Source organism: Rousettus aegyptiacus, unplaced genomic scaffold (assembly GCF_014176215.1).
Source record: "Rousettus aegyptiacus isolate mRouAeg1 unplaced genomic scaffold, mRouAeg1.p scaffold_m13_p_1, whole genome shotgun sequence".
Lineage (NCBI taxonomy): Eukaryota > Metazoa > Chordata > Mammalia > Chiroptera > Pteropodidae > Rousettus > Rousettus aegyptiacus.
Genome location: NW_023416284.1, coordinates 107,854,141 through 107,866,599, shown reverse-complemented (window position 1 = coordinate 107,866,599; position 12,459 = coordinate 107,854,141). Strand labels below are relative to the sequence as shown.

Genomic DNA, 12,459 nt, shown 5'->3' with positions numbered 1-12,459 from the left:
AAACATGTGAAAGTTAGAATAAAATATTTTAAAGACATTACTATGTGTCAGAAAATATATAACTCTCCCCTGTGTGGTCGAGAAAACATTATTTTGACAAATGTAAAAAAGAACCCGCACTAGATACTTCCATTAACCATGGCAGAATGGCACTGGACTCGACAAGTAAGAAGGCAATGGAGCAATGTCTTTTCTAACACAACACGCAATGCTTTCAAAATTCCAAAAAACATTATTCCCAACTTAAAACTGCATACCCAGAGAAACTATCAATCAATTATGATGACAGAATAAAGACATTTTCAGATATGCATAGTCTCAAAAAACTTATCTTCTTTGTATCTTTCTCATGAGTCCACCAAAATATGGAAATAAATCTAAAAGGAGCAGGATCTGAGGCCCAGAAACAGACAAGCACCAAAACAGAGATGAAGGAAATGCCTAGGATAAATTACTGAAGGGAATTCCAAGATGTCAGCAGAGTAAGAGGCCTTAGGAGCAGCAACCAGTCCACAATGAGGAAAATATGAAGGCTCTGAGAGGAAAGTTTTGAACAACAACAAAAAATAAAAACACATCTGAGGAATTATCTGATATGTTTGGAAGTAATGAGAAGATTCGTTTGATGATAAATTAGAATCAGGAATGTTTGGTGATAAATTAGAAACAGGAATAAAGTAAAGGCAAGGAAAAAGAGGAAGAAGTTATTAATTTCCAGGAAAATATAAAGTATAAGATGATATAATCATAATATAAACATATGATTTGGTTATGAAGAATACTCAGTCATAATATTTTAATATCTACATATTGATAAAACCAAAATTTGTTATGTCAATATCAAAAGGATAGGAAAGAAATAGGAAGAGCTAAAGTCTCATCTTCCACAGAAATCAATGGGTAACCAAAAGTAAAAAAAAAAAATAATCGTCATCATCAAACTGTAAAGGTAAGCCATTTAGCAAGTGAAGGCAAATATCAATAGAAACATCAGAGAGCTGAAGGTTCTCAAAGCCAGAAACTGGAGTGGGAACAGGGAGGGCAATCAACTGCTGTTCTCCACTGTCACATCACACAGCTTATTGGATTTTTAAAAACCATTTGCATCTATTACTTTGCTAAAAATAGAAATCGAATTTACAAAGGGAAAAAAGGCTCTACTAAGATTACAGGGGGCTCCAAATGACAATTTTGAAGAACGCTAATATTTAGTAAGCTTCATCTTTTTAACTTAATATATTTAGTAAAAGGGACTGTATACTTATTTAATCGAAAAGAAGGCACTGTCTTCGGGAAAGCGATTGAGCAATGCATAAAACATAAGTTTGCAAGCCCATTGACGTAACCATACTTTGAACATTGTCCTTGTAATATAAATGAAAAAAAGAAAAACAAGCTACAATGCACAGTATGTCTTCACATTGTCATCAATAAAAATCAAAAACTGAAAAACATGTCAAATAAGAGAAACGACTAGTATGTTAACAAATAATTTGATAATAAGCAAGCCACAAAAAAGGTTACTATAAAAGCCACAGTACTCGAAAAAGATTTACGATGAAAATATAATTTAAAAAGAAAATGAAATTGCAGGAAGAAAACACAGGGAAAAAAAGTTTTGCTAGGTATAAGGAAAATGCATAAACAACTTTATTTTTATCAAAAAAGATACTTTAAAATAAATGAACTATGAATCTCAGTGAGTGACTGCTACCAATTAGCTGTATATGATAATGAAGGTGCTCCACAAAAGGACTAATCCTTTGGGTTTCTTTAATCACACAGTTAAGATTTATTTCTTAAGGAAAGGTACTGAAATTTCTTTATGCTGGTTGTACTAAAGCATTAGCTGACATAAAAGCCATTCAAAAGAGTCACATATTTGAATAATTGAGCTTATGCCAATTGTTCAAAGAGTCTGACAGTTTCATAATGCATCAATGTGTTTACTCAAGCATGAAAAGCTCACTTTCTTTTCCAGGAAAGACGTAATAGCAACAGCACAAAAACCATTACCAATTCCATATATTTGGAGACCACTCAGAAGAAATACAAGAAGAAATCAAGTCAATAAGGTACTTATATCAACAGTGAATAAATAATAAGTTAGTTCTATGTCTGTGGAAATGACAGACTACAAATTCCCACATCCAAAAGAAATCATAACAGCGAGCAAATTTAAGTTTTGTTCTGCATGTTAAAAGCATCCCCAAATAGAGTCTGTCACAAATACTACTTTATTTGACTTGGGAAGCACATGCCAGATGTAAAAACAACCCTATCTGACAGGATCCCAAAATGAAAACAGTAATTCCTCAATCCTTTCCTCATTATCATGACAGGATCTTAATTTGGCATCCAAATGCTTTAAATATACTATTTTCATATAAGACCAACACAATACCACTAAGACTTTATTAAATCCTCAAGTTTTCAATTTCCTCAGATAGGCAGGGAAAAAAAAAAACTCAACAAGCTGTAAACTCTTCTGTCTTCTCTGAGATTAGCCAGGGCACACGAAGAACAATTCATGCAGCTGTTTTTGGCAGGGCGCCTCAGTGCAGAGCGATCATGTGATGGAACACACAGACACCATTCTTCAGCTATACCATGTTTGATTATAGCACACTGGCCCAGTTAGAGCACATTTTGTACAATCATATGCAAAAAAAAAAAAAAAAAATCCAATTTGCCTTGGCTTATTAGGCTACACTAAATTTTCTTATACCACCATTGTTTTTAGTAGCTACAGAGTCTCCAACTGAACAAAATGTTTCTTTTTCCCTTTTTCCATTTTTGACAAGGTTCTTTTTCCTTCTCTTTTGATACAGTGTAGTACCTTCCTTCTTCTTAGAAAGGGACATAAGGAAATCTCAGTCCTAAAAGAGCTGTGTCCTCTTTTTATTACTATGTGACCAACAATCAGTCAATTGTCTCTCCCATTGCCCAAATGTCTCAATAACACAGAAAAAACATAAACCACTGTTACAGATTCACCTGGAGAACAACAGTGTAAAGAATGTTATTAAACTTCTGAAAAATGCTTGACCTATAATGATAACAAATTTACTCGATTTTCCTTCTGGAGACATTCTAACCCTTCCACTAAATGTCGACCCGCTTCCATCCTACATAACTCTTATGACAACATTTCTACTCGTCTCGTTACTGGCCTGAACTACCTTTTTGGTCAATCTCCTTAGTAAAGATATGGTAAGTCAATGGTTCTAATCTCTAGGTAAGATTAACAGTTATTAAAGTATGTATCATTTGTATCAGCTGACAATGTTCTTTTCTATAAGATTTATAAAAAGTGACTGACTTTATTACCCAAAAATTCTACTCCTAGATACATATCTTTTTTCAAAAATCCCTTGAATGTTATTCCAGAATACATGCAAGAATGTGCTTGACAGAATTATTCATAATAGCTCAAAACTGTAAACAACCCATCAATAGTAGATCTGATAGAAGAATATTCTTACAACGAAATTCTAAACAGCAACAAAAATGAAAGCTTACTGTTAATCATAATATGAAAAAATCTTAGAAATAATATTCGCCAAATAAATCCAGATACAAAAGAATATATACATTATTCTACTTATGTGATGTTTGAAAAAAATCACCAAAACTAAATAATTTTTCTTAAGAGATGAATAAAGAAGTGGCAAAAACTATAAAGAAAAGCAAAGAATTGATTACTATAAAATCAGGTTAGTGATTAATATAAAATCTAGGTGTGAGGGAGAGGACTGTGACCACGAAGGGCATGAAATGGGTTTTTGGAGTCCTGGCAATGTTCGGTTTCTGAGTGGTAGTTACGGGTGTTCATTTTATAATTTGTTATAAGCTGTACATTTACACATTATGCATTTTCTACGTATGTGCTTTACTTCATAATAAGAAAAGTGTTTTTAAAAAACTACTTACTGACCATGAAGGAAAACACTAATTAGCACCAAAGAGGCCAAATTCTTCAACTCATCAGAATTAATGATAATGAAAACAATGGCATTATATCTGGAGAAGGAAGAGAAGTGACCACAGTGACTAAAACAACAGTATTAGTAACTATAATGCCACTGCTGTTATGATATCCAGCTGTCAACCTTTACTGACAGATTCTCTATGCTTGGCAGTGAACTAAGGACTTTATAGGAATTAGATTCACTAATCATCTCAATGTTGCCACAATGCTGATACCTACACGTATCAGTTAGCCTTTGCTGCATAACAAACCATCTCAAACTTGGTGACTCAAAGAAACAATTTTTTTCATCCCTCACATTTCTGTGGGTTGGCTAGGCAATTCCTCTGCCATTGCCACTTGAGTTCACTCAGTCAACTACATTCAGCTATAAGGTCAGAAGGGCTGGACCATCCACTCTAGCCTCACTCTAAGGGCCTGGCAATTAGTGCTAGCTGTCAAGCTAGAGTGCCTTTCTTCTCCACAAGGCTTCTTGTCTTCTCCCTTATGATAAAGTGGCTTTCCTATATGTTCTCCAAGCAGCATCCAAAGGGGCAAAGGAAGAGGCTGCAAGGACTCTTGTAGCCTAGGCCTTGAAATTTACATGATGTCATTCCTGTCACATTCAGAGGAGTAGAGAAATAGTCTCTACTGACAGATGGAAGGAATAGCAAAAAACACACTGAAAAGAGGCATGGAATGGAAGAACTCTGGTAGGTTAAATAGTCTACCACAAAATGAAGTAGGAACCACAAGTATGCCACAAAGAAACACACTTTAAAACCAGGCAGATTATCCTAGAAAATTCTATGGTTGATCACAGAGTAATGACTTTTCTAAAGGAAGTTTAAACAAAAAATACAATAATACATTGAGTAAACTTTGGCTAAGATATGACTTTTGATACAAGAGAAGGTTATTAATAGAGGGAAAAGCCCAAGAAGTATTTAGAAGAATGGATGGATCCATTGATCAAAGCAGAGAATTTAAATAATCATATCTCATATCAAGAATTTGAATTTGATTGGGTTTTAGTAAACACCTAGAAATAAAAATTAATGAAATTAAATGTTAATAAGACACTTTTTTAGAGTGTTTTGATAAAGAGGTGTGGAATGGGAATATCCCTGAGTGAATCACTTGGCTTTGTTGGTCCTGTTTTCTTGTGTAAAAAATAAACATTAAATGACCAAAAGGCTCTTTTTACTTCTAAAAATTATAGGACTGATATACCATTAAGAAAAATGAAAATCCTATTAGCGCGCAATATATTAAACATGGGGTTAAAATGCTTAAAATTACAGAAAGTAGATTAGTGGTTGCCTAGGAAATAAAGAATAACTGCTAATGGGTATGGAGTTTCTTTTGGGGAGATGAAAACATTCTAAAATTGATTGTGGTAATGGCTGCACGACTCCGAATATACTTAAAACACTGAATTACGCTTTTTAAATGAGTGAGTTGTATAGTATATGAATTACATCTTAAAGACATCAAATCATGCATAGAACTGGTAGGCATCAAATGAAGAAGGAGTCTCTTTTGGTAATAAAAGGCTAAGCTAGGAATACATGAATACTTTCATTTAACTGAACCCTTGTATGCACCAATAAGGTAATTTTTTTTTCTTCCAGTTAATAGATGAGAAAACTGAGGTTCAACAACATGGCTTTTCTGATATTGCTGTCAGTTAATAACATTCTTTAAGGAAAATTCCAAAGCACAACCATGTTGGAAGATTGAAGAGTAACACATTTTCAGGTAACTATCTGGCAAACAAAAAACATTAGTGAAACTATATTCTAGTAAGAAGAGTAAAGGGGAAGGGAGACTTTAGGCTAGAAAAAGGATAACTGTTAAAAGTGTGCCAATGCTGTATTCCATCTTGTTTAACGAGTTGAGAGGGAAAGAAAAGAGCGTGCTAATGAAACTTGCATGTGAAAGCACATATGCAGTGCTGCTGCCAATTTGATCCAGGCAGAGAGGGCAGATATGAAAGAAAAGAAATCGAGACAGATAAGGAAATGAATCAACTTCTAGAGGATCATGGACATAGAGACCTAACTCCAAAAAAAGCCTTAGGCAAGTGGAAGGCTGAAATAGGCAGTGGAAGCAATAGACAGAAATTTGATACAAGTTTACAGTATGATCTAGCAAAAAGACAAAGAAAAAAAGATTTGGTCTAGTTTCGGAGACAAATGAAGAAGTATCACCCAGAAGCAGGGCAGTCCTAGTAAAATTCAAAAAGACTAACTACACTGTCTATTCAACTACCAATTCAAAAGTTTCAAGCAATTTTCAGACAGACATAGAATGAAATTCAGGAAAGTCACAAATATTTAAAAATTTGAAACACTGATTTACAATACAGAAAGCTTATATATACATACTACTTGTATTTGCAATTTAGAAAGTTTGTATCTACACATGGGCCAGGTAACAAATAACGAATATGAAGTAAAATAAAAGGTTTAATCCCTAAATAAAACCAGCAACTTCCTCTATAATATGAAGCACAGAGAAATACATTCCCTTGACTATTTATTTGCCTATAAGAAAAAGTCTTCTGTTCTAAAATACGTGTTTTTAATCCGTTCATAATTCAGAGGCACAGGTACCCTTTTCTTTATGCAACAGAAAAGGAAGTGTTCCTCTTTTTCCTTACATGGCCCTAAAAAAAAAAAAAAAAAAAAAAATCACAGGTTGATCAATTTCCATGAAGCAAATCAGTTTCCACTGATGTTAGCATGTATACTTGAGCATTCAGAATAAAGATATTTATAATTGACTTTGCTTGAAATATTTCCCTTCCCAATTTTCTGTCTTCTAGCCTCCACTAATAACTTTATCCTTTAACTGGGTAATTAATATATTTTACTGTTTTCAAGGTACTTTCATATGTTATCAAGCTGTCACCATTAATGAACCCTAACAAAGATATTAATGTCTCAAGGGTACCTCCACTTCCAATAATTAAAATAGCCCAGAGGTGAATCACTTTGAAAACTGTAAAACCCGGAACATTTTATTTATTGTGGTTTGATCAGATGAGTGGATAAAGCTGGTAGAGATACTTACAATGTTTGGAGAAGAGAAACTTGTATTAAAAGTAAGATGGATTAGGACAGCATTACTTTACTGAGAACCTGAATGAGGGGACAGCCGTAGACCTGGGAGAACAGGCTGGTGGCACAGATGGAGAACTGACAAGACTTGGATTCAGCAGGACTGGCACAGCACAGGGAAGGGTCAAATATGACAAGGTGAAAGAAAAGATATCAACCTAAAACACTAACAATAGAAGGATGAAACATGGGATGATAAAGTCGATGCGCTATCATGACATGGCCATTTAAAATCATGGTTTCTGGACAGTATTTAATAATACGATAAATACATATGGTCTAGGGTTCTGAAAAAAGAATATTAAAGTGCATATATACTAAAATACCTATTTTGCTTTAAAAAATGTAATATGAATTTTAGGGAAATAACTTCTTTAAAAAGATAAATTTGCTGAGAAAAAAGAACTCAAGTCCAAGGACTGAGGATCATTTGACTTTTGGGTACTGTTTTTGTGCCACAGGAAACAAAAGATTCTGTTTATCTCATGAAAGAGATGTTTTTCCTTCAAGCTTGAATCACCTGTATCTTCAAGCAAAACTTGAAAAGATAGACGAGAACCAGTTTTAGTACAAAAAAAAAAAAAAATTCTTCCAACGAGAAATCAGGTGATTCAATTAAGATTATTTAAGTGGCATTATATTTTGACACAGGATTTTCAATAATTTTTCATACATATACTCAGGAAAGCATTACATGACTTAAATGGGATAAAAATTTGTTTAGTGGGTGTTTTGCCTTGGATTCAATACAATTTATTCAAGCTAATAGCAATAATGAACACTACACACACAATATGCCTACTACATGCAGGGTTTTGAAGTGGAGGGAAAAAATGTTCAAACAAGATGTAGTTCTTATTCTCAAGGGACAACCAGGAGCTGACTCAAGACAGGTATATCAAGTTAAAATACGAGGGAGCAAGTGAATCATGATAAATGAGGCACAAAACGCTATGAACGATGATGTCTCTGGTCATCGTAAATTATATCTGTTATGCTTCTTCAGGGGAAAAATAATCAATTAGACTGTTTTATGGTCATTCATGCCACTCCAATAAGATCAAAAATTCCTATGAGACATTAAATAAGAACAGATTATTCAGAGATTGTGTTAGAAAGACTGCTTCTGAATTTTCACAGGAAATATACCACCATTTGGATCAACACTGAGTTCTGAGGTAACGTGCTCAGTTAAGAATAAATACATGGGCAACGCAGATGAGTCTTGACCTTGGATGAACAGAATATCTTGGACTGCCTATTAGTTAATCTTTTTCCTTTCCTAAAGTAATAAATTAATACCCCTAGCCAAGGTTTGATCTTTCTGGACAGCAAGCAGGAAATGGAAGTACGCAGTCCCTAACACAGCACTTAGAAAATTAATCTGAGTTTTACCAGATTACAATGAGTCATTCAAGAATGGCCCATAATTTTCTAAGGCAACATTTAATGGCACGTTTAGTGGCTACTAATCATAAGTAAAAGGGAAAGAAAAGGACCTTATCTCTTATTCTCAATAACACTAAAGACAACCAAACTGTTTTAAACCACCATCAAGAGATCTTGAAGAGCCTGAGAGGGACCTGACTAATCAGTTAATAGGACATATGTTAACCAAGAATTCATCTCTAATAAACTACTGCATGGGTTAAGCCCTGCAGTGGTAGTCATGATGCTACTATATTTATTTTGGAAAGTCTGTTTAAAGGAATAGCCAAAGTACTGTTCCAAAAGAGTAGGGAGTATATCGTCAAGCAGTAAAATAGAGCAAACACTAACAGAACATGTAATCCAAGCATCGAATGATACCTCCTGAAGTCCCACAAGACTCCAAACAATTTTAATATGTAACTTAGTCTTTGCATAGACTAAGAAGTCACTGTTAGGCCCTAACCAGATTTCAGGCATTTAGAAATAGAAGGATCACTACAGAAGTAAACAGTGGGGCAGTTTAACTTGCCTCCAAAACATTTTCTAATATAGTCTAAATACACATGAGCTACAATATATACGTATTCTCGCTTCTGTAATCACAATTTAAGATTAAAATTGTTCAATTTAGTAACTTTAGTAAAAGCGTGTCTTTCTACCCAGACAGGCTTGTGTTCCAAGTGTTCATAGTTCCTGTAAGAGCAGCTTTGCATCTTCAAAATAAATCCCATATTTAAATATCTCACACATACTAAATTCACACTATTTCCTACTGGCTGACCCAAACAGTTAAATGAAAAAGCAAGATGGAAAAAACTGAGTAGATTCCCTAGCAACTCGCAAACACTTATACAAAAACAAAATAGAGCTCATGCTGATCACCACATTTTAGCTTACAAACTGAACTAAATATTAAATTCTAATATTAATCCAGATGAAGAACCACAAACACAAGGCCTAATTTTGAAAACTTTCTGAATTGCCCTACTGTTTAAGGAACAAGAGAACGCATTAGTGCCCAAGAGAAAATGCTCAACTTCCACGGTCTGCAGTTACATGTGATTAAATGTTAAAATCTAACAAGTCTGCTTTCTTTGTTAAGAAAAAAGGCAAAGCTCTCTCACAGCCTCCTCTTGAAGCTGCTCTTTCTGACATTCTTTAAATTTTATTTTTACTATTTACCAGCAACCGAGGTAAGAGGCCAAACTGACATTCCTAGCATTCGTTTAATAAAAGAATGTACAGCAATGCTGGATGGTGGCCTGCAGGCCACACAACAAGCCACTCCACTCACTAACTACAGCATCTGTCTAAGGACATGATTTTTTCATTGTGACTAAACTCTTCAAAGAAGTTCTGGCAGTGTGCTTGTGGAGCTGACCACAGGATAAAAACTGTATACTAAGTACTTATTCAGTATACCACCTCAAGAGTTCTCAGTTGGAAATCTCTCTTTGTGACATGCGATCAAAAAGAACATCGAAAAAGAAGGGAATGTAGGAATCCTATGGGATACTCCCAAACATGAATCCCAAAGTAAAGAATGAGAGGCAATAGCATTCCTTCAGCTCCTGGATTTCCAGGAAACAAGCAATAGCTCCTAAGTGTCCAGACAAAATGGCATGAACCATTCCTCAAAGTGCCCAGGGCAATTTTCTGAAGGAGCTCTATGGTCCCAATAGCTCCTGTGCTACCACTTCCCTGGCCTCCTACTTCCAACCAAGAGTCCAGTTTTTTATCCAGATGTGCAGAATTCGTTCATCAATGTCATGGCTTACTATAACATATCACCAGCACCAATGGGGGCTGACCCTGACCTGGTACCACTGCCAGCTTTCTCTCTGGAAAACATCTTCCACAGCCTGGTATTATTCCTGGCTGAGGACTCATCAAAGACTTCTTTTACGAAAGAATATCTTGTATGCATGGGTTCAAACAATTTAAAATTAATATGCTACATCACTTGAGTAGACTTTGAAAGTTTAACTTCAAAAACTTTCCAACATTTACCTTTTACAAAAGCAACTCTAAAATGATAAGACATGTCTCTAATACGTCAGGGTCTAGGCTAGAGGCTCTGCACTTACTATCTCAGTTAATCTTAAAAACAACCCTGAGCCAGACAGCTACTCTGATTTCACAAATAATGAAACTGAAACAGAGAGAGGTTACACATCTGAGCCCAGTTTACACAGATGTGTCAAGCAAGGATTCAGATTTGTGCCAAAGTCCTTATCTGTCTTCTTTAAACACCTAGGCAAAGAGGCACTGTAGAGTCCAAAGTCTGTAATTCCAGCTCTCCAATTAACTGGCTGGCTGTGTGACCTCGTGCAAGTTGTTTAACCTCTCTGTGCCTCAGTTTCTTCAACTGTAAAAGAGGAGTCATAACAGCACCTATGCCTCACAGAATAGCAGTGACAATTATATGAGTGAATACAGGTAAACTATTTAGAACAGTGCCTGGTGTATGAAAAATGCTTAATAAATGTTAAGGTGGGAGGAGACAACTGTTTACATTAGAAAATGGAGAGCATTCTGGGTAGCCAGCCCCTCGGGTGATGGCTTGCCTGGCTCAGAACCACAGGCAGGACTCCTCCAGTCCTGGCCCTGTGAATAGAGTGTACCAAAGTCCTGAGCACTCAAGATGACAAAATGACTCAACCAGATCTCTGGGTTCCTTTCCGATGCCAATAGACTGAGATTCTAATTATGAAAAAAGGAAGGAAAGCAGGAGACGAATTACCTGTGTTTCTATTTCATGGCCTTTGAACTAAGAGCCTCCAATACTCCAAAGGGTTATGTTCCAAACATTCATTTATAAGTCAGAGTTGGAAATTCAGAATGTATTTCCGCAGGCATAGAAACATTACGTGTCATGATAAAATCTTCAAGTAAGATTTTAAAAGTCTACTCAACACCTACAAAAGTCTTCTCAAAGCCTTTCTATGGCTGACCACTTGTTATGGAGCAAAGGACAAACTCCCTAGCCTCACATTCAGGGCTCTCCTAACTGGAACATATTCTAAAAACATCATCGACATTTTCGCAGGTGCCTTCTCATATCTCATACGACCAACACAACCGCCCAGTGAGCAAACAGTCATTAAGAATTGAACTTTAGAAAGGGAACATGACACGTAAAGCATCAGCGCCACACCTTAAATACGGCCTCTCTGGCTGCAAGTCCAACGTCCTTCTAACCTCTGCCCTACAACTGCCCCAATGGCCGTTCCAACTTCAGCTCCCACACCCACAGGCCTGTGCACCCCATGTCCTAGCCCTCGTGAATCATCTGTTATATATCATGCCTTTACTGTTTCCAACACCTTTCTCTGGCTATCAACATCTTACTCATCCTCAAATGCCACAACCTTTCAGAAGCTTTTTTACCCAATCACCTGGGCAAAATTAGAACTGCTTTTCCAAGGCATTTCATCTTTGCTCCTTCACAAGATTAATAAGCCCTCTGTGGCAATAAACCCCATTATACACATCATCGAATCCCTCAGAACAGCGGTCCCCTTTTTGGTAACAGGGACTGGTGCTCATATGAGAATCTAATGCCTGATGATCTGAGGTGAAGCTGAGGCGGTGATGCTAGCGCTGAGGAGTGGCTGCAAATACAGATGAAGGTTCGTTCGCTCCCTGGCCTGCCGCCCACTTCCAGCTGTGCGGCCCAGTTCCTAACAGGCCACAGACCGATACCAGTCCACAGCCTGGGGGTCGAGGACCCTTGCCCTCAGAACACGTACCGCAGTTCTGCTACACAATAGACAGCTGCTGTGCAGTTGTCCAGGGAAGTGGCATGACACTATTTTGACTTTTTTTTTAATGAAAAGATTTATTAGAAAATGAATTCTAAGTTCCAACTCAGGATAGTCAGAGCACATCTATGCTTTGCAAGCAACCCCAGCCCCAACCCCGCAATCCCTA

At 36.3% G+C, this 12,459-nt stretch overlaps 1 protein-coding gene across 1 annotated transcript in view; it reads right to left on the bottom strand.

The window, feature by feature from the left end:
- Positions 1–12,459, bottom strand: part of LRRC1 (leucine rich repeat containing 1) — a 115,852-nt gene that overhangs the window by 73,156 nt on the left and 30,237 nt on the right. The window lies entirely within an intron of this gene.